At 34.4% G+C, this 6,169-nt stretch overlaps 1 pseudogene; it reads right to left on the minus strand.

Annotated features, from left to right (window-relative positions):
- Positions 1-217: 217 nt before the first annotated feature.
- On the minus strand, positions 218-807 carry LOC106979649 (HUWE1-associated protein modifying stress responses-like; annotated as a pseudogene).
- Positions 808-6,169: the final 5,362 nt, after the last annotated feature.

Below are 6,169 nucleotides of genomic sequence, written 5' to 3' on the forward strand. Positions count from 1 at the left end.
GGTGCCCCTAGCTTTATAGTTCTAAGAAATCCATAGTTACCAGTTATCATAGTTAGTGTAAATATCTAGAACTTCCTTTTATGACAACCACTATAGAATACACTTGTCTTTAACAGTGAACAAGGGAAAATGGCCTCATGTTTCCTTTGCAATAATAGTATATGTTGGGGATCAAGTGGCCTTCAAGCTTGAAGGTGGGTGTGAAAATGTTTGCAGTTTAGATCATTCTGTTGTGTTTGTGAGTTGGCGAGTCTTACTAACAGCACCACACTGGGCTAAGTTATGCCTTTCAGTTCCACCATTGTCCAAATGGAGAGCCATTTCTTCTGATATGAAAGTGTTCAAATTGAGATCATGTAGTCCATTTGACCAGCATTCCATCCACTGCTCCATGTGTAAGAGATCCAGGGGTACCTGAACACATGTTTATACTAGCCATTGTACCACTAAGACCATGCAGAGCTAAAGCTTCCCAGAAGGGTTACTAATCAGCCTCTACAGATGAGCTAGTTTCCATTGAAGTAGCTCAGTTAGAGGAAACTACAGTAAGTCTTTGGGGAGATCTAGAGTTTCATAGTGGAGGAAATTTTTCACACAGGAAGCTGATCAAATTTTCTCTAAGAATAGTTCTTCTGCACTCTTTAACCCAAACCAACACATTGCATCACTGATGGCCACTCTGAATTCCAATATCAAAACTCCACTGATTGGTATCCACGCTTTACTTGTAGAGGATGGTGATGGCAGTGGTTGTATTTTGGAAGGAATCTAGAGAGAAAGTCCTGGCTGATGACACACTTGGTCAGAAAAAGTGAGAGAGGTAGGAGAATTATGAGAAGGAGGGGAGAAAGAGAGAGAGAGAGAGAGATTTGGGTGTCAATGACTCCAAATGGTCACATTATGTTTCACCTCGAATGGCCACATTAGGTTTCACCATTTTGTTGCAGGGTTTCAGGATCCCACACTCAGTGTGAAGATTCCAGGAAGGGGGTTGCGTAGGAATGATGGGGGTCTTGGGGCCCAGAGGCGCAGCCCTGGCTGAACAGAGGGCTGGGGAGATGTCCCCTCCCAACCCTACACCAAGGCTGGCTCGGGGCACAATGGGCCTGCCTCCCAGCCTTCCTTCCTCATTTTGTGACGGGCTGTTTCTTTATTCTTGACATAAATTATTTATATTGTTATTTCCTTTCTGTTTGAAGAACTTTAATTAGCAATTATTTTAGAGCATGTAAACCTTGTTACCATCACCTGGTTATTCCCAAAGGATTTTTTTTTTTTTTTGGTCTCCACAATTACAGATTAGAAATCTCCTGTCATTTGAATCATTGTTTTTCTATGGATAATGTATCATTTATCTCTGTTTTATTTTTCTTTGTGAGATTTTTAGTCTTTAGATTTCTGAAGGTTAATTATGACATGTCTTTATGTGCATTTAATTGCATTAACCCATTTAGGGTAAACTCGGTTCTTGAATTAGTAGCTTTATATATTGTACAAAATTTGGGAAATTTTCAGCAATTTTTCAGAAATCTTTTTTCACCTGTGGGATTCCACAATGACTAGTCTAGGATATATAGGAGACAACACACACACACACATGCACACACACACACACACACACACAGAGATTCAATGTCATGTTGTTCCCTAAGTCTTGAGATCTCTAGCCAGTCTTTTTTATTCTCTCCACATTTTAGAGTCTTCTGACATTTGTTTTATGTGTTTTATTCAGGAATTTAGTCATACTTATCAAGAATAATGGGATGGAGTAGATTCATTCCATATCATATGGAATCAGAAGTTTTCAGAACAGTGTTAAAAGTAGGTTTACCTGGTGTAATTTGGGTAGAAGATGGATGGGGATGCTGACTGCCAATTTCTAACAGTTTTATTTTTTATCTTGCACCTAGAATTCTATCACCTCCTTAATTTAATAAACAAATGTATTTTAATATCTAATGTTTGCTAGGAACTGTTCTATTTCTCTTGATGTACACTTGGTCAAGAAAATTCAATATATGTCTCAGTATGTAATATCTAGTGCATGATCCATTTGATAAGGGAAGTACAGGATCTTATAAAAGCACAGAGAAGTGCCTAAATCAGACTTATAGAGAATTCAAGAAAAGGTTTACAGAAGATAATTCTAAACTAGAAGCTAAAGGAAAGTTAGTTACATGAAAAGTGGGAAAAGAAAAGCCCAAGAGCATAAGCCATTTATGCAAATTCATCAGTATAACAGAATGCATCACACCTTCATGGAAATGTGAATACTTCAGCATGGTTGGAGTAGAGAATTGTGGTGAAGTGTAGAGCTATAGAAATGAGGTTGGAAAGATAAGTCAGTGTAGTCAAAAATTCTTATCAATGCCCATCTCTCCTTCCCACTGTGCCACAATTTATTTGTTCCATGCTCTCCCCTAACATCAGTGCCCTTGGCCTTGGGGAGATTTACATAGTACTTTTTTCTCTCATTTGGGAAGCATTCAGGTGAAGTAGAAAGATGATTAGAGAGGCTTATTTTTAACCACATTCCAAGATCCAATTAACAGTGAGTCTCTTTATGCCCAGGCAGGTACTTTACCACTTTGTACTTCACCCAGTGAGGTCAATGTAAAGAGACACGTGTTTTTTTTTTTTTTTTTAATTTTCTATGGGTAGAATCCTTCCATGAATTGGGACAATTCATAACTGGGGCCAATGAATTGAGACATACATAAGCAGGCAATTCAACCACAGTTCTTGTCGTTAACCTTTCTGAAGAAGTAGTAATCTGCAACCATTTTGTTTGGCTCTGTCCTCAGTAAGAAACATGGAACTCAGACATAGCCAAAGGAGCACAATACTGGTGAGACTATTCTGTTCCTAAGCCTTTTGTTAGCTGAAACCAGTAGCATTGCCAGACAGCAGTAGGAAACATTCATGATCCTGCATTTGGAGGAAAGAGGATGTGATCTTGTCTAAATAGAATACCATCTACCTAAAAGCCATTTGCAAAGCTATTATTTTAGGAAGGGCTGAAAGCTTTAAATAAAATGAATGGGGTTATCTACCTTAAAGCAATTTTAAAGGTCAGAGTTCTTGGAGAATATAAACTAACTGTATAATTATGAAGGAAAAGTGGGAAAATCCTAAAAAAGTTAGTGATCAAGCCATGGATGCTTGCAGTGGGATTGACAGAGTAAGATTCTCTGCCCACTACCGGTGCAGTCTGTGTCTTAGTGGAAATAAGTTGTCAAAGTACTCATACACATAATCCACACCCTAGACACAATATAAAATAATGTATTAGTAGGAGATAATAATGCATAAGTAAAAGAGTTTGATAATATCTTGGTCAAATGAGCATAATGACAGTATCTCCCTTCCTTATAGTATTATCATGAAGATTATATGATATATCTAAAGTAGCTGGCACATAGTAAATGCTCAGTATATTTGTTATTAAACACTGATGCTATTGTATTATAAATTGCTAGATACTTCAGAAATCCCAAGAAATCAACAAAGATAGAGAAGTCAGGGGTACATAGAACTTGAGCTGGGCTTTGAAATGTATTTATATTTCACTTTATTTCATGACTCAGAAGAAATACACAAAATAAATTGGAATAATAGTCTTTTTTGCAATATTACTATGTAGCAGATACACACGTTGCATATATTATCTTGCCTTTTTGAATGTACACAACATTGGTATACACTGTATAGTGAAAGAAGATATGAACCAGATAATTTTGGAAATAAAGCCATAAGCATAGGAATTTGGATTCAAATTCAGGTCTGTCTGACTACAAAGCCTATAGTTTAAACCACTGTAACATACTGACTGTTAAGAAAAAAACAAATCTGGAATGTTAAATTAAAATCATATTTGGAAAAAAAATCAATAAACATATGAGGTTCAGGGGAAACAAACTTGTAAAGAGGTGGTTGTGGTAGAAAATTTATAAGCCTCTCCAATTTCTGAAGGAGAAAAACATCAGAAATATATTTTTTTCTTTAAAAATGAAAATGAGTCATAACCCAAAAAGTAAGATTTCGAAAGCTAATGAAAATTCTTAAGACAAATGCAATTTTTGCCTTGATTGAACTTACTGGTTTCAAATTTCTGACATTGAAGAAGAAAGTATTGATTCTGAAATACATAGTTTCCTTTTCTGTAATATGTGGTTTGTCTTTTATTAGTTTTGGAATTTGGGGAAATACTGTTCATGTAAGTAAAAAAAACAGTATATTTTCTGAAAATTGGTAATGGTTTTTAAATTGAATCAGTTGAATATGAATGCTTCAGGAATAATTTTATTAAACTTTTTAAAAATTCTATTGTGGTAAAAAAAGGCTTTTAAAAGCTTTTCATTATAGAATTAAGATAACTATAGTTTTTTTAAACATAGGAATCCTGATTGTTTTCTAAAACCTAAATATAATGTAATATTTTTATTATTGTTTCTGTTTTGTTTTACTATCACTTTTTTTCCCACATGCTCAAGACAGGATAAATAATTAGATGTAGGTAAGTAGGCCAGACTATACTACACCGTTATGAAAGTTAAATCACAAACCTGTCTGTGAATTTCCTCATGCAGGGTGGAAAAGAATGTATAATTGTCTTAGTCTATTTGTGCTGCTATAACAGAAAGACCACAGATTGGGTGTCTTAAACAACATTTAATTCTCAGAGTTCCAGAAGTTGAGACAGCAAGATCAAGATGTTGTCGGATTTGGTGACTGTTTAAAGTCTACTTCTTGGCTTATACATGGCCATCTTCTCACTGGTGGAAGGGGCAAGATATTTCCCTGGGGTCTCTTTTAGCAAAGCATTAATACTTTGAAGACCTAATTACTTTACTTTCCAAAGGCTCCACTCCAAACACTATCACATTTAGGATTAAGTTTCAACATATGACTCTGGGGGGCAGGGAACACATAAACATTCAAACATTTAGCCTATAGCATTAATTAAATGATTCACAGTATTTGCAAGGAGATAATACACTGGTTTCTCAGACAAAACACAATCTTTGCTGAGATAAAGTATGTTAGGATAGTCGTTTTCAATGTGTGGTCCCTGGATTTCATTGAAACTTATTTGAAATGTAAATTCTTGGGCCCTAACCCAGAGCTACTAAATCAAACTATGGGTGGGACAGCACACCAGATGATTCTGAGGCATGCTCAAGTTTTAAACCCACTGGGTTAAGGTAGGAACAATAATTTTGTCTGAGTTTATTTGTGGTTAGGTACAGAAATTTACTGAGTTAGGTCAAATAATTAGTTAAAATTCTGTTTAACATACTCCTTCCTTCAGCTAAAAAGAATTTGATATATTTGGAAAATAGATTTGACATTGTGATGTTATGAGAAAGGGCATTAATATTGGTATTTGGAAGAGAATTAATTTAGGAATTAATTTAGAGAATTAGTCGTGATTTCCTGGAGGATAATTTGATACTACTCATCAAAAGCCTAGCAATTTCACTTTTAAAAATTTAGTCAAAGAAAATAGTTCCTCAAATGTGTGAAGATGGGTGTACAAGAATATTTAGCAAGTCATTGTTTCCAATAATTAAAAATGGTAATCTACCTCAATGTCCACTAGTGAAATAAATTATATAATTCTCATGAAATTCTAAATATCCATTAAAATGATTATTCAAGTGTTTATTTATAATAAGGCACCATATTCATATTAATTTGATTGAATATATACTACGATTATAAGATAGTATATGTATATGAATCAAATTTGGTTAAAATATCCATACATGTATTCGTTTATAGATCTATAGACATGGATAAAAAAATATGTTATACACCAAAATATTAGCAATGGAAATATTGGTGATAGACATGTATATATTTTGTTTGTGCTATTTTCTAATGTGAAACTATATTCCTTAAATAAAGACACAACAAAAGCTTAAAAGCAACCTAATTTAAGATGACTTTTAAGCATATTTTTTACACAATCTTATTATTAGGAACAAGTAATACTCATTCTGCTTTTAAAAACACTGTGTCCTCGAATATCGGGGGGAAAATACCTAATCCCTCTTGCTTTAATAATTCACTGCTCAGTTTACTGTTCCAAAATCTGGGATTGATTTATTTCTGAAGATTTGTATTATTATTAGATAGTCACAAAAATATGGGTTTCATCTTAGAA

The sequence above is a fragment of the Acinonyx jubatus genome, chromosome X (assembly GCF_027475565.1).
Source record: "Acinonyx jubatus isolate Ajub_Pintada_27869175 chromosome X, VMU_Ajub_asm_v1.0, whole genome shotgun sequence".
NCBI lineage: Eukaryota > Metazoa > Chordata > Mammalia > Carnivora > Felidae > Acinonyx > Acinonyx jubatus.